We start from the raw sequence: 17,877 nt of genomic DNA, 5'->3' as shown, positions 1-17,877 counted from the left end.
CCAGGTCACCAGTTTAAGGTGGTCATGGTCAAGTTGTTTTATAGAATACAGAAGCTTGTTTGTTGGTGGTCAGAGAGCTCAAGATTGTCCAATATTATCTACCAATTCAACTAGGTCCTCACCAGTTGGAAGTCTAGCTAATTAACCACCTTTGATGGGCTAGAAACAAAATACAGTGTTCCAAAAACAACTGTTGGATTAAGATTTTACCTGTTACACCTGTGAAAAGAAAGAACATTTTGGGATACCTGATCAACACCTACACCACACTTGGTCTACGGTGCATGACCAGAACTGTTTCTCTTGGCAAACTCTTTGTGTGGCCTCAGTGGTTCTTCTGCTGTGAAAATGAACTATAACCAGCCGAGAGTCAATAAAATGTAGACCTATACACAGAGCCGTAAACATCAACACCAAAGTGGCATCTCTCAGAGATAGGTCTTCCTCAGTCTGTATGGAAATGGCTGGTGGGTGGATGAGAGGACAAATACAGCCATCTGTTCAAAAATCCGCCCAGTAAGAGCAAATGCATCACTCTTCTCTTCCGATGTGGTGCTTTTCTCCTCCTCCATTTTCCCTCGTTAGAGACCCAGAGTGCAGCGTCACATTTGTCTGACAGACAGAAACATGTTGCACTTTACGGGCACATCACTCTATAAAAAGTGGCCTCTAGGAGAGGAAGCGCCAGCAGCAGATTGGCTTTATGTCAGCTTGCTTGGATGTATTATGCTCTGCATTTGAAAGTAGGCACCAATGAAATAGTTTGAATCGTACCTGTAAAATCGGATAAAGATGACTGAAGAAGATGGCATTTATTTGCATGCATGGTCTAGTTTTTTTGCAGCCTATTCACTGAAGAAATCATGTAAATCAGATTATGGTCCAACATATCCACAAAATTAGCATTTGCACAGAATTGTTTTAAGCTACTGTTGTAAATAACCCCATATTTCTAAAATCTTGTCAGTAGTAAATACACCAATTTCATGTTGATTGTTAATTTAACAAAGGTACAGCAAAAGCAGCAAATAGTATAATAGTATACGGGGTGGTGATGGCGCAGTGGATAAGACACATGCCTTTGGTGTGAGAGACCCGGGTTCGAATCCACAGTGAGACACCAATGTGTCCCTGAGCAAGACACTTAACCCCTAGTTGCTCCAGAGGCGTGCGACCTCTGACATATATAGCAATTGTAAGTCGCTTTGGATAAAAGCGTCAGCTAAATGAATAAATGTAAATGTATAAAACTGAAAATGAAGCATTGCAATCGAGATACATTGTGATGCTCCTGATGGTGAACTAACCTTCAGGTTCCAGGTAAAAAAAAAACTCAAAAAGTAGATTCCAATGGTGTTTCAGGCATGGTGCCTTCCATAATCCACTGCAAACTCTCATTCAGATTTGGTCCAATCAGTTCCTGAATTCCATTATTCTTGTTAAATACTCAATTTGCACATTAAATAAGTCACATAATGGCAGGGGTCTCCAGCCTTGCTCCTGGAGAGCTATAGTCCAGCAGATTTCAGTTCCAAACCCAATCAAGGTGTTCAGGGTTACTTGTTAATAACAGGCAGGTGTGTTGGAGCAGAGCTGGAAATGAAGTCTGCAGAACGGAAGCTTTCCAGGGTTGGAGATCCCTGCATTATGAAAATACAATGGGTATGTAACTTATTGTCCAGCAATTATATAAAAATGTATATTTAAACCAATTCCCTTATATCATTCCCTTTGAAACACTCTGTAAAGTGCTGTAACATCAAGTAAGTTCAACATGTTTCTGCATGATTGGGAATTTTGTAAAAGGCTGAAATAATTCCTCATACAAAAAGTCATTTCCCTCATGTTCTTGAGCTGCAAATATGCCACGTTGACCAATTAATAGCTGCTTGGTTTGATTGAGACTTCTGTATGAGCGGAACTTCATGCATCACTTTTTTTTTGTATGTGACTACGCCTTTAAAAACAAAAGCTGGAAACCCAAACCCATAGTATTCATACAGAGTGCATTTAAAATAAACTTAACACTTGTCAAGAACACAAGCGTTGGGCTCATTTAGCGTCAGCTGCCCATTGATAAATCCTCTAAATAATGCAGTATGTCCAAAGCTCTGCACAGCTTCAAACACAGTGACATTAGCTGCTATGCAGCAGAGTTACATTACAGCCTGGAACCTATAGGGGACATTAAAACAGAGGCAGATGTTTGATGAATAATGTACTGTACACCATAACGCATTCAACTTCACAGGGGTCTTATGCTAATAACATCATTAAAACCAATCAAAAACCCATTTAAAATTGCTCCATTATTAACATGACTGCACTGCTGCAGATGCTTGGAGGAGCATAAACTCAAGCATCACACACAAATGATGTACATACTCCCACTCAAATCATCTCACAGACTAACTGACGTAGGTATCAAAGTGACAGCTAATCAAATGGATCAAAAAAACTGTCTGGTTCTATCTGACAATCCCCTCAGTCCTTGTTCAGAGCTACTGGACTGGAAAAAGAGAAGTGAAAAGGAAAGCTTGAATTTGTCCCTGTCAGTCATGTTTCATCAAGTCTCATTTACTAAGCAGAGTTTGTGGCAGAGCGGATGTGGCCAGCACTCCTCCCAGCTGAGGCTGGGACCCCGGAGTCGGGACAGGAGGAGATTGAGGGAGCGACAACAAGACTCCAGCTCTCTGTTTCACATTCTTTTCCTCTTGTGCTATCTTTTCTTGTTTTTTGGCATTGTCCAGAAGCAATTTAACAGCCTAGTGGAAAATTACACAGGGGTCAGCTTTGGGGAGGGCAGGACAGTCACAGTGTGCGCGAAGCTCCAAAGCCTATAACAACACAGAGAATGACACAGATTAAAGTCGATGCATTTAAGCTTTGACCTTTGACCTATGAACCCTCCATCTCTTCATCTTTACCCAGGTGACACTGCTTTTTAAGCATTGATGGATGGATGGAAATAGTGATATGAAATCTGGATGAAAACAGAGCCATGAAATCTACATGGATGACAGATGGAAATAGCTAAATGATGGATGGATGGATGGATGGATGGATGGAAAGAAAGAAATAGTGATATGAAATCTGGAAATATTGATATGAAATCTATATGGATGGAATAATTACTCAAAAAAATATGAATGGATGCATACACTGAAATATACAATTTAGATGAACTGGAACAGTTATTCAAAGAATTGGATTAATGGAATGATGGAAAGTGATCAAAAATCTAAATGGATGGTTTGGCGTAAATATTGAATGGAATGTTGGAAGAACACAGACCAGGAAATCTTCTACATTAAAGACATCCAGACTCTTTTACAAAGACTGATTTGACAAAAACATGGCCTCTACTGCATCTTGTCTGTGATCTCTGAACTATGACCTTTGACCTACATTAGGGGTGGGTGATGGAGAAACAGCCCTCATAACACTAGATCAATAATGCGCTGTAAAACACGAACAACCAGCACCAGCACAAAAGACACTTAACGTAAAATATTTTTCAGGCTAAATTATTCTGAACCATCTGCCCTTAGGAGAACATATCAGACTGAGCTGTAAAATACTCACTCAAACCAGGAAGACGGGCAGTTTTAAGCAACACTGCAATGTTTGAGAATCAGGCCATTAGGGAAACTCTATAAAACAAATGACACTTGATGAAAGAGTGGCTGGAACAAAGCTTATTGAGAACAATTACCCAAGAGGGACACTTACGACCAGTGTGACACAGAATACTTTTAAAAAGCAGATGCATTCTTCAAAAGTAACAAGCATTGATTTAAAAAATAAAAAACAAAACAGTTCTGTCAAAGAGGTATGTTAATATATATCTAGTTTACTTGGTGCTGCTAAGTTACAAATTTCTGAATATTTTCATTATCTCATATTTCTATTCTACTTTTATTGACTTGTTTATTTTTTGTTAATAAGTTATCCATTAATTTTGCTTCAAAAACAATGCCAGTAAAGCATGAAACTTGGTTGAATTCTAAATATAAATGTGTGAATATATTAAATGCTTATAATAAATATAGATAAAAAATTTGCAATTATATTTTATATATAAAATTGATATTATATAAATAAAAAATATGTTGATCTATTTTTTATAACTAAATTATCATTATACTATAACGAAAAATATAATATGCATTATAAAATTTTAGCAATAATAATAATACACATCTGTTCAAATCTTTTGTGTCAGAAAGATTTTTTTGAATGAACAATTATTACTTTTATTCAGCAAAAATAGATTAAATTGATCAAAAGTGACAGTAAGACTTTTATAATGTTATAATAGATTTCCATTTCAAATAAATGCTGTTCTTTTGAACTTTCTATTCCTTAAATAATCCTGAAAAAAATTAGCGGTTTTCAAAAATATTAAGCAGCACATATATTTTCAGCATTTATATCAGAATGATTTCTGAAGGATCATATGACATTTCTTCTGATTTATTTCATTTTTGTTCATAAATTATCTATTAATTTAGCTTAAAAAACGATGCCAGTAAAACATGAAACTAGGCTGAATTCTAAATATAAATGTGTAAATATATATTAAATATGTATAATAAACAAAAATATAGCAATTACATTTTATATATAAAATTAATACATATTATATAAAAATTATGGTAGAAAGATTGATACAGTTAAAAAAATATATATTTTATTTAAATATTTTACAGTAGGTGACATATATACTGTATATAAGATCCCACTTTAAATACATTTTTTAACTGATTTAAAGTTTAAATAACGTGATGATTGTTTTAGAATAAAGTAGCATATACAGTTAAATGACCTTGAAGCAAAACTCCATGTGGACTTTACACCCCTTTCACACTGATATGAAGGTCTTCACCCAGTTGTCACACATAAAACACCGCGTTATCATACATGTCAACATGCCACTGGCAATCTGAACTTCATCAGACAAGTCACTCTCAAACAGTCACTCTTATATAAAGGCAACGACTACTAAATCCACTTGTATTCATGTAGCATCAGGAGACTGAGGGGAGTCTGCACACACACTCCACTATGGTAATTCTCATTAATGGACACGTGGAGGACGAGTCTCCACTGGCTCAGGTTAAAGAGGGTGAGAACAGAGAGAGATGGAGGGCGTTTTAAAGTAACTTCCCGAAGGAGTAATAGCTTCCACTCAACAGAAATACACACGCATTACAGTTGATGGACAATTAGAGCCCTGGCCATCTGCTCCTCCTGTGTTTGAAGTGTGCGAGTACGCAAGCAAGACTGTTAAGAGATCAAGCTCAAGGTTAAGTAAGGCCCCTGCATGCCACTAAAATTCATACATTCATGCATCCTTCCGCCGCAGCTTTGCTTCATATATTAGACAGCCATTTGTGCAGCCACTGGTACATGACGGGGAGAGAGCATGTTCCTGTAGATGGCTGTCTACATTCTCTACAGTCTACAGTTCACTCTATAAACAGTATGTTAACCTGAGCTCTTTGTTTAAAGCAGGTGGTCAAAGTTTGGCTGGTTGGTATCATCCAGTTAGCCCTTGCTGGTAGATTCAGTAACTACACCATCTGGCTTTCTCTGCTGACGGCTGTAGCTGGGGTTTTTTAAGCATGTAACATATTGCAAATTGCAAATATTTCATCATTTTATAGTAGATGTCTTACCAGTGCCTGATCCTTTTTTTTTTTTTTTTTTTTTTTGAAGGTTCTTAGAAGCGTGAAATCGATTTATAATTTTCCATCTGCTGCCTAACATCACAAGATACTTACATAAACATTGCAGTTACACACATCCGGTACACATTAACACATGAACATGTACCGCAAGCCACAAAAATATCATTGAGACCAACCAACATCACTTATATAATCACAGATACAGGATATTTTTATAAAATTATCCAAAACACGATTTGTAATTATTTATCTATTTTTCTATTTATTATAACTAAATGATTATTACACTATAACAATATACACTATAATACACTATAATTTGTCTGTTAAAGGTGGGGTATGTAATTTTTCAAAAACGCTTTAGAAAACTGAGTTGGGGCCGAGTACCAAAACAAACTTGTAGCCAATCAGCAGTAAGTGGCGTGTCTACTCATGATGTCGAGGAGCGAGCGTTCAGTGCACATGACGGGCATTAGCCGAGCGACGACAGAAAGATAGACATGCCGAATAAAAAACAAAAGAGGGAAATGTCTACAGGACAATAAGGCAAGAAGTAGGTCCCGTGTAAATATTGGATCAGCTTTCCAGCGCTAGAGAGAACTGAAGGAGTAGAAGCCTGCGATCGGACGCCGAGGCTGCTTTGTTTCTCCTCGATAGGTTAGTAACACCGTGTCTACACCGGACGTGGCACGCCACAACAGCTAAAGTCTGTCTACACTGGACGCGATAAAGCAACCGTTGAAAATCATTTGAAATTTGTGTCCTAAATAGAACGTGGCAGCAGTTTTCTGTCGGAGATTTGTCGCACCACACAGCATCCAGTGTAGACAGCATCACTGATTATAATGACTTCTATAGTCCGGTGTAGACACGGTGTAACACTGGTTTTGCTTTGTTTCACAGAACTAATTGTTGCCTGGGTTGCGTACGTATGTGTGGGGCGGAGCTATCAAAATAGGGGCGAGACCCTTTTGGGGTAGGGGCGTGTTTGTTTTGGTGATTTCAAATATCAACATTGGCTACCAGAAATCACTTAGCCCACCTTTATGAAGCTAGTCTTCACCTCCTGAGTTACCTAGCTACAGCTACAGTGTCAAAGCCAAAACAATATGCATTATGAAAAAGACACTTAAGGCAAAGGAGTGAAATTTATCATAGATTTTCATAGCAATCAAACAAAGATGAAAACTTCAGACCGACAACTGCAACAACAGAAGGATCACGATCACACCAACAGTGAGCCTCTAAACAGAAAATAATCAATATTTCCTTCAGGACATGGCCTAAAATTGTAAAATGATTATCTTGAGTGTGCCATTGAGAATTATTGCATATAAATAATTATGAAATCTCATTTACAGGAGAGGTGGGTCATATTTATATCCAAATTGTAAATAATTTATGCTGGGGAAGTGGATTCATGCGCAAACTAGTGCAGATGACACCTGGACAACAAACACTTTCTCAATCCAGTATGTCGTCTGCCATCAAGTATGTCGTTATTTTATGAGAGGAAATTGTGTTTCTTCAGAATCAAGCATGAGATTTTGATGGAGTTCAATTCATACTCCAACAAATCACTGTCATGCATTTCATGCAGTGCACTATATATCATGATGTGCTGCATAATGGCTCATGTGGTGAATTATTTAGCCTAAATCGCTTATGACGGCTTTCTCCTGTGGTTGCTAGTACTGATCTAAGGATTCCACCGTATGCATGTTGCGTTTTCTGACATCTCTGCGATTCATGGCTCTTGCGTTTGGTTTGCCCCTCTAGCAGAAGAGCATTTATGTGTTCATTTCCACTATGAACGTGGTCTAAGGCATGTGTGTAGAGGGTTGAGTTTGCTCCAGAGCAGAGCAAACTCTCTTGACGTCTCGTTAGCTTTGGTCCAGTCTGCAGGCCTTTCTGATGGATACTCTTTAAATCAAGAGAACAGTGTACCCAGGACATATACCTCAATTTAAATACAGAAAACAGCTCTCCCTTGAAAAGGCTACTCCATTTCCACCAAAGCTAAAGATAATGTTTGGATCATCTCAAATCATAATGGAGAACATGATTGTTAGATTTTAGTTCATTAAGTGCTGCCATCATTAAAGACATACCAATCACTGACGTTCTGAAATTAATGGTCATTTTTAATTTTTTATTTTTCTCATAAGAGTAGAAATGCTAAATAGATGCTTTTTCACTAGTGGTCTCAGACTTTTGGACCCCAGTGAAGGTAAAATTATTTTTACACAAAATGCTGCTCAGTAAGGAGTGCTATTAAAAAATGAATTAAGAAATATCATTGTTTTGATTCAAACACACACAAAGAAAAGGAAAAATATACATTTTCAATTTTAAAAAATGTTTTGAATTGCCAAAAATATATAAATTTTTAAAAATAAGTTAATATATCGTAACAATAACAGTACGTTAGTGAATCCATTTTTAATGCAAAATTTTCTAAACCCATTTGCCAAATGTTTTTCTTTAGCAGTTGATTGGCTGTGTAAAAATGCCATTGGATAGTTCATATGTGGGAGCAACCAATGAACGTCCATGTGTGAACTGCTCAATGACATTTTATCGATTGGCAAATGGATAAAGAAAAGTAATCAGTAAATGCTGAGTGAAATGATGGATTGATTGTTTAATTTTATTTTTTAAGCAATACTTTTAGTCCTCCACAGTCCATATGTTTGGCACTTTTTATTTTTTTTTTGGCATTTTTATGCCTGGATTCACATAGGACAGTAAGTGGACAGGAAGCGACATGGGAGAGAGAGAGAGGGGGGGACGGGATCGGGAAAGGTCCACGAGCTGGGACCCGACCTCGGGACGTGCAACAGTATGTTTGCCACTTTTTTTTAGAAAAAAAATGGAAATTACGAGGAAGGACAGGAAAATGGGACTGGGAATGCAAATGGGAAATGATTCATTGGCACCAAAGCTTAGCATGGTTAAAAACAAGTACACTAGCCCATGGCTTTGATGGTTCTTTCTTTTAAATCAATTCCTTAACCATTTGAAATGGTTGTTACCTTCTCAGCTGCTACATGTTACGGTTTGCGTTTGTGTGGAAAGATTTCACTCATGTAGCCTTGTCTAACGATATCTAATGATGCATGTATTTGCTTTCGTGTGCTTTACCTCAGGGATGAGGCGGTCCAACTGTCTGACATGGTTTTGGTGGGAAGGGTGCGTGGACAGCCACTCGGGGATGGTGGGTTCGCCTCTCAACTGATCATAGATCTCATCTGCTGCCAAAAGACTGGGCCCGCCCTCACGTCAGCACACACCTGACAGAAACACACACAAATCTCAATAAACACACATACAGAGATGGTTTCCAGGCATGTTAAAGCCCCTCCATCATCAAAGGAAGCAAACAGAGAGATGACACACACACACACACACACACACAAACCCCACGAGTGCTCGAAGCTCTGGACAGCGTCATTAGCTGGAGCCGAGAGCTGACTGGCTGGCTCACGGACAGCATGACTCATGACTAGTCTAGCAAGCCTTGCATCGTTACTGTAGCAACGTGACAGTGTCCTTCACCGAGCCGGCTGTGGCAGGCCGGATCCGGGCCCGTTTACGAGCAGCAGGCGGCCCGTTATTACTACTATAAGAGATAGAAGGGAATTGACTGTTTCTCCATAATGATGCCAAGCATGGGATCAGGAGACATGCTGTCAGGAAGAGCACTACACCGTGAATCAGATCACTGCCACATACAGAGAAAATGCCTCCGTCAAGCAGTTTGTAAGTGCCATCTAGAGGTCATGTAAGTTACTGTGACCATAAATAACTAGTAAAAACAGATTCCGCAGCACGGAATTGTTTTTTTGTTTTTCATGGTTTTAATTTATCCACTTTTCTAGTAAGAAGTAGTTACTAATTATTAGCTATACAGCTTTTATTTAGAGTGACATTATTCTAAAATATGCCTTCAAAAGTTAATTTATTTGTAATTTTAGTCGTTTTTCTTTTATTTTTTTCTTTCTTGTTTTCTTGTGATCTTGACATTCCCAAAAGCTGTTTTCTCATTATCACGATTTAATCTGCTCATGATCTCGACATGACATAAAAGTTGATTTCTCATGATTCATCTGGCAGCAGCACTAACAACATTAAATAATAAATAACTATTTTGATAAGAAGCTGTCCTAAATGTAAATGGTCAGATTATATCTATACTACATGACAAATAAAAATAACAAATTAATTATGCAATATAATTTTATTTCAAACGAATAAGGACGCTGTTGAATCCAGGGTTTTTAAAAATAATTATGGGCATTACACCCAAATGCTAATTACTTTACATAATACACATGAAACAAAACCTAAATCCCAAACCCTAGCTATAACAGTTATTAACTAGAACTAGTAAACCTATTAAAAGTTGTTTTCAGTAAATAAAAAAATACATTTTTAAATAATAAAAATATTAATAAATTCTAGTTTAATTTAAATTCTAAACTAAAGTAACTACAACTAATAATTAATAGAAAAAAAAATATTCTAAAACAACACTGAGCTATAAACAGCTTAAATCATATTTATTTAGCTTGATTTTCTAAACAGAAAGTGTTAATTGTAACAATTCATGTAATTTTCATCAAGCCCGACACAATGTTTTACAAGCAATGAGCAGGTTTATGATTCAGTTATGGGGTGTAAAAACACTCTTAACACCAAAGGTCTACTTGCAGCGATGCTTCTGCTATGCAGCACTACACTGCTTATTAATGCACTGCAAATTATGGAACATATGTATATATATAAATGTAAATTATGTAACAGATGCTTACAGTGTCAAACTGGACTTACAGTGCATTTTATGCAGACATTTTATCAATTCCCTTGGAATTGAATCCTGATAATAATACAATTTCTGCAGTACCTTGGCAGCCAGTTGCAGGCCAACCTGGTCCGCCTCTGCCTCCAGCTTACGACTGAAGGGCCGGTCAAATAAGAACTACAAGACAGAGAAAATGAGAGAGAGAATATGCAGTTAAATGACATATTCTGACAGAGCACACAGAAGATATATTGAGTAAACAAAGGAAGATGAACAGAATGAAGTGAACCATATTTGGAGAACAAAATGACTAGGAGATAAAAAGCTTAGCCATTAAAATGTAATTTATTTTACAAGTAATGGGAAAAGATGGTGAAAAATAGGATGAAAAAGGAATGAAAATATCCACATTAAAAGGAGAGCAAGACGAGAGTACACAGTATCTTAGAAGAAAAACACCATAAAAAACCAAAGTGCAATTAAATTTAAAGTGGACCTTTGTTTCACGCCGCACAGTGATTCAGAAAATACAAATTCAATATCCATTTAGAAGGCAAATAAATGTAGCTGAATTCTAACTAACCACAAATTGAAGTCCTTAGAAACCCACATAAGATCTCCTCTGAGATACTGTTATTGTTTTACAATGGTGGCAAGAGAGTACTCGAGAAGGTTTCTTTGAGCTCGAGTAGAGGAGAGTAATTCACGTTTAAAGGGTCTTTTAGGGATTTTAGAATCAATATTTAAGGAGTGTTTGCATCAAACCTAAACAGAGTCCCATCAACGTCTTATGCTTAATTCTAAACAAACAGAATTTAAAATATACAATATGTATACATATAATCAGGTAGTACGATTTTTTCAAATAAATTCATACTTTTATTTAGCAAGGACTGATTAATTTGATCAAAAGTGATAACGAAGACATTTATAACGATACAAAAAATATTTTATATGAATGCTGCTTTTTTGAACTTTCTATTAAAGAATACTGTAAAAAAAAAAAAAACGTTTCCGCAAAAATATTAAGCAGCACAACATTGATAATAATAAATGTTCCTTGATATTAGATTGATAGAATTATGATTAAATAATAGAATGACACTAATGTATGGAAAATACATGAGTGAAAATTCAGTTGATTTAAATTGTAATACTATTCTACTGTTTACTGTATTTTTGATCAAATAAATGCAGCCTTGGTGAGCAAGAGACTTCTTTGAAAGAAATACTTGTATACAAAAAATGGAATTATATGCTAAATAAAATATTTTAAAATAAACTATTTAAAATGCTTTTCAAAAATGGATGTGATATTTATTTGCAAAAATGTATTTTTATTTCAAACAGACTGGGAAAATGAAATGGCTTGATTAACCGTGAGTGGGAACATGTCATTGGAAAGGAGGCAGATTATGAATCAATAGAAAAAAGGAGAAAGAGAGAGATCGTAAGGTCAGCTGTCACCTGCACTAGTTTGCCCTGAATCCACTGTCCCAGCACGGCCATTAACAGGATGAGAGACAACAGCTCCACCACGTGAGACAAACTGGCCTGCTCTGCCTGAGAAAGAGAGAGAAATTCATTATGGGCTTCTGTTTTTGTTGATTTTGTCATTTATCTACTATGCTAATTTGTTTGTATTTCGGTTAATTTCGGTTAAGAACCTTTTTTTTTTATCTTGCTTAGCAACCCATTCTTTGACAGCGTGCTCAATTAGAAACAATGTAGAAAAACAAACAAAAAGAAACGAGCTATTTAGCAAAGAGAGGCATAATGAATCACACTGAATTGTAATTGCGATACACATTGTATTGAAAGAAGGGCAAGAGGATACGCCAAAACACATGTCCAAGAGTGGCCGGGTACATGCTGCAAAGCAGATTTGTTGGGTAATTATGTCAGCTTCATGGTCATACAGTCGTATGCTTTAGTGTCACATGATGCTTCACAAATCATTCTAATAGGCTAAATATGAATAAACAAATCAAATGGGGTAAGCGTACCCATTAAGCACACTTTCATTTTTGAGCTGTATAAGATTGTGTGCTATGCTAACATATTACTTCACAGGCATTACTGGCTTGTACTTTTACATCCATAATATTATAACGGTTTATTGCTGGTCTGTGGTTTTACAGTGCTGTAATTTTGAAAGATTTCATATTATTTTAAGGTGAGCTTAAAGGGTGCACTACTATGAAAATCACACAGCTTAAGTGTGACATCAGTAAGAAAAAGTAGAATTTCATAGAAATTGTTAATAATAGTTGTTCGTATTAAAATATGTATGAACTTAATACATGAACTAGACTATTTATTTAGCAAAATCCTGTAATTTTAATAAATATTACATGAAATGTATTAAAAATTGTTGCTGCTCCAATTAAGCTCGGTGTGCTCTCTTTAAGCTCTTCCACACTGAACGTCTATGTAAATACTTCATAAACAGACTTTAAATATTAACTGATGGTTGTCACTTTAGATGAATCTTTATAAAATGTCTAATAACTTATTTTAACAGCTTTAAGATGACAAAATTGAGACATAACTATAGTATATGCCCAAAGATGAAAGGCATGTCGTCCATCAGAAACCTGTCGTATCTGTCCAGGAAAAAAGCAACCAAAGGCTGGAACACACTACACGACTTTTAAAATGTGAACAAATTTTTAAAACACCAGGCATCATACACTTGACGACTTTGTAAATAGTCACAAAGGAAAACTGGCCATCATACACTAAACAACACACACAGCCAGACTTTTTGCATTTAATGATGTATATCTTAATCAAAATTCTTTTGTCATTTAAAATAAAATAAAATACTTTTATGTGAGAGATTGATATTTTATTTTAACATAACTTTTTGTACCGAAACCAATATCTTGTGCACTAAAAATGCCTCAATGTAGATTTTGGTGAGCTTAATAGGCACATTTACCCTAAATAATGTGTGTCAATTATAAGATAGTTTTTCATTTTCTTGTAGCTATCAGAATAAAAAAATCATTGAGACAGTGTGCATGCAGGTTTGAAATCTGTTCCAGCATCTGCTAGCTTGTTGGGGTTTGAAAGAACAAAGAAAGCACTCATGAGTCTAACAGCGTGTTGCTTGGCTTTAAAGGGACTTTTTAGTGTCACAGAAAAATGTACTAAATCAATTTGGTTTTTCATAACATGTCATATTAGTCCTGATATCAACGTTAAGCTCCATCACCCTAACCAGACCCACAAGCACGTAGTGATGCAACAGCTCTGAAACTAAAACATATCTTTAAACCGAACCCTTAACGGCGCTTAGTGCCTCCGAGACAGGACGCCTCCTTCTCTTCATTTAAACCAAGAGAAGAGATGAAAGTAAAACATGACACATGCAAAAGAGAGATAAAGCAAGCACTTGAATCTAATGAAGGGTCTTTTACTTCCAGAAAAAAGCTGAGGGACACAGCAAAGGAAGTACAAATTTAGTTTGATCCAAACTATAAAGGCCAGAGGCAGTGTGAAGACCCTACAACAATTATCTGACAATGGGTAGAAAGCCATGTAATACTCATATACATTTAAATTTAAATCAAAATGACCCTAAGGGAGAGATTACTTACAGAAATTTAACACTACGCTCTTGGATACTTTACTTTCAGCATAATTCATTATTGGATTAAAATAGATCCTGATAAAAAATGACAAAAATAATGTCCATTCGGGTGTTTCTGTGCAGGGGTTTGACAGTGCGGGCGGGACTTACTGCATGACCAATCAGAGCGTGAGCCATCTCATGTCCAAGTATAAAGACCAGCTGATGGATGTCTGCAGCCTCCAGCATTCCTGTGAAGATGAAGACCTTTCCATTCTGACACACACACACACACACAATCATTCCAGCTGTGATCTATCTATCTATCTATCTATATATATATATATATATATATATATATATATATATATACATACATATATCTATCTATATATATATATATATATATATATATATATGCAGTCATGGCCAAAAATATCGGCACCCTTGGTAAATATGACCAAAGGCGGTTGTGAAAATAAATCTGCATTGTTAATCCTTTTCATCTTTTATTAAAAAAATTCACAAAAGTCTAATCTTTCATTGGAGAATAAGAATTTAAAATGGGAGGAAATATCATTATGAAATAAATGTTTTTCTCTAATACACATTGGCCACAATTAAAGGCACCCTTTTATTTAATACTTTTTGAAACCTCCATTTGCCAGTTTAACAGCTCTAAATTTTCTCCTATAATGCCTGATGAGGTTAGAGAACATCTGACAAGAGATCAGAGACCATTCCTTCATCCAGAATCACTCCAGATCCTTTAGATTCACAGCTCCATGACGGTGCTTCTCCTCTTCAGTTCAGCCCACTCATTTTCTATAGGGTTCAGGTCAGAGGACTGGAATGGCCAGCAGAAGCTTGGTTTTGTGCTCAGTGACCCAATTTTGTGTTGTTTTTGAGGTTTGTGTTTGGATTATTGTACGGTTGGAAGATCCAAGCATGGCCCATTATAAGATTTCTAATAGAATCAGTCACTTATTGATTTTTTATCTGTTGGTATTTGATAGAATCCATGATGCCATGTGTCTGAACAAGATGTCCAGGACCTCCAGCAGAAATATAGGCCCACAACATCACAAATACAGCAGTATATTTCATTGTACACATGAGGTACTTTTTATCCCTGTGTTCACCAAACCCATCTTGAGTGTTTGCTGCTAAAAAGCTCATTTTTTTTGTTTCATCTGACCATAGAAGCCAGTCCTATTTGAAGTTCCAGTCGTGTCTGATAACTGAATATGCTGGAGATTGTTTCTGGATAAGTGAGGAGTATTTTTCTTGAAACCCTCCCAAACAAGATGTGGTGATGTAGGTGCTGTTTGACAATTTTTTTAAGGTTTTCTGACCCCAAGACTCTGTTTTCTGCAATTCTCCAGCTGTGGTCCTTGGAGAGTCTTTAGCCACTCAAACTCTCCTTCTCACTGTGCATTAGGACGATATAGACACGTCCTCTTCCAGGCAGATTCGTAACATTTTATTTTGATTGGAAATTCTTATTTATATATAAATTCTTTATTATTTTAACATTTAAAATATTTTCCAGAAATAAAAACAGGAAGCTGAAGCTACTTATGTGATCTCCCACAGCATCGTCGACCTCGAGTCTGGAACTTCAGACCCTAGGGTGATGACACACAGTTATTAGACTAGAAACCAACCATCCACTGGGTGTCTGACTCTGGGTGTCATCACCCTAGGGTCTGATGTCGATGGTTCCAGACTTCAGCTTCAGCTTCCTGTTTTTTTTTCTTGAAAATATTTTAAATATTTCGGCATTAATGCGAATAACGTTCTGTGAAAATAACTTACAACTCTCCAGCTGATCTGCCACATCCCGTAGCAAACTGGACAACGCATTACTACTTGCCGCTATTTTCTTTGAAAACTCTCATCTCTATCGCTTAGCTGGCCTGACGATGCGACGCGTGAGCTCTCAACCAATGATGCACTGAAGCTACACAAGGACCATGTTACACACGGAAAAGTACAAATAAATGAATAAATAAATCTAAAAATAAATACATGTGGGAATAATTCATTAAAAAAAATTTAATGCATAAATATATAAATAAATCTCAAAATAAATGTATAAATAATAAAAATACATTAAAAAAAGAATTAGTGAAAAACTAAAAGTAAAAAAATGTCTAAAAGCAGAAAATAAATTAAGGGGGGAAAAATTTATTTGATTACAAATTAATCATATTTATCAAGTCGTTTATTAATTTATTTATTTTCACATTTATCTATTTATTCATTAATAAATTTATTTATTCATTCATTCATTCATTCATATTTAATTTATGCAGGTTTGGTCCTCCATACTCCGCTGGCTGTGCGCGCACCTTCCCAAACGGACGAGGCTTTTATACTTGTCGCGTTCAAGCGCTCAGAGCTGGGTGTTTTCAGCTGGCTTTTGCGGCCTGATTGTCGTTACTTGCAGCTACACATACAGCTTTTTCTTTTTAATCAAGTACTTTTTTATTTAATTTGAAATAAAAACTGTACTGTACTTAAAGATTAAATGAAAATGTATTGTAGCTACTTAAAAGTTAAATAAAAACTAAGTTACTGTATTTAAATGTTAAGTACGGTACATTTTCATTTAATCTTTAAGTACAGTTTTTAACATTTAAGTACAGTACATATTTTATTTCACTTTTAGGTACAATATATTTTAATTTAATTAAGTTTTTTATTTACTTGGAAGTAAGCACAGTGCAGTGTTAATGTTAAACTGTGTATTTACCATGTTTTAAGAGGCTGACAATAATAAATATTCTTATTAGGAATAAAACGGATTGTTTTTTGTTGTTGTTGTTGTTGTTGTTGTTGTTTTTAACTGTGCATAGTGGTACTGCATTTTAATGTTGGTCATAATGGTGGTACTTGGAAAGCCAAATATTTTCTGAGGTGGTACTAAAGTTTGAGAAGCACTGTGCTAAGCTAAACTCTAGAACAGTGGCACCGCGGGCACTGAGACGGGAGAGGTATGTATCAACTCATCTAAGTTGAGGGAAGAGCATATTGGAATATGGAAAAACGGTGGCGTTTTCCTTGAATTTTTGGCTGAAATCTTGTATAGACAATGGGAGAGTCGAGCCACTCTGTAAAGTTTACTCCAGCACATCCTGAAGACTTCTAATAGGGTTATGCTCAGGACTCTGTGGTGGCCAATTGCCCGAATTGCACAATTTGGGTCCAATGAATCTTGATATTGTCATGCTGGAATATGTACATAGGTACGTCTTCCAACATGGTTAAGAAATAAAAAGCTACACAATCAATTAGGATTACAAGAATTGTTACAAAACACATAAGCCAGAAACATATTAATCTCTGCAATAAAGATCCAATCCTAGACTCTTGACTGCTTATTAAAATCTTTTTTTTTTTTTGCCCAGGCAATGTATCATATCATGGGCATCAGCACCGGCCATAATAAGACTTGGTGCATCACTCTTGCTGGTTAAAACCTACCACTATTCACTGATTCACCAGCTTCATCTGTTCTTGACCAAGGCTGATGGCTGAAGATGGGGAGGTATGTCATTCATATAAAGGTTATTAAGTATTTGTTTAAAACTCACCTGCCCAGTATGATGGCCACGAGCTTCTGCAGAGGCTTCAGCACCATCCATATCAAGGGTGCAGGTAAAGCTCTCAGTCTGCCCGAGCTGTGAAAACTCACGCTTGGACTGAGTGATGAACTGGAGGTCTGAATGCTGTTATACAGATGCTGAGTCTTCACCTGGATCTCAGAAGACATCGAATTTTAACACTAGTTACTTTCA

At 36.2% G+C, this 17,877-nt stretch overlaps 1 pseudogene across 1 annotated transcript; it reads right to left on the bottom strand.

Moving 5' to 3' along the window:
• Window positions 1-531: 531 nt before the first annotated feature.
• On the bottom strand, window positions 532-17,852 carry LOC306844185 (metalloendopeptidase OMA1, mitochondrial-like; annotated as a pseudogene). The gene is made up of 8 exons: window positions 17,674-17,852; window positions 17,574-17,613; window positions 14,246-14,350; window positions 11,965-12,060; window positions 10,600-10,674; window positions 8,838-8,986; window positions 2,781-2,837; window positions 532-612 (listed from the first exon to the last, which is right to left on the bottom strand). The product of its transcript is annotated as a metalloendopeptidase OMA1, mitochondrial-like (transcript).
• Between the last annotated feature and the right edge of the window lie 25 nt (window positions 17,853-17,877).

This window comes from Barbus barbus (assembly GCF_936440315.1).
Source record: "Barbus barbus genome assembly, chromosome: 24".
NCBI classification, from domain to species: domain Eukaryota; kingdom Metazoa; phylum Chordata; class Actinopteri; order Cypriniformes; family Cyprinidae; genus Barbus; species Barbus barbus.
Note: the sequence above shows the minus strand (reverse complement) of the source record. Positions and strands in the feature narration are given on the sequence as shown.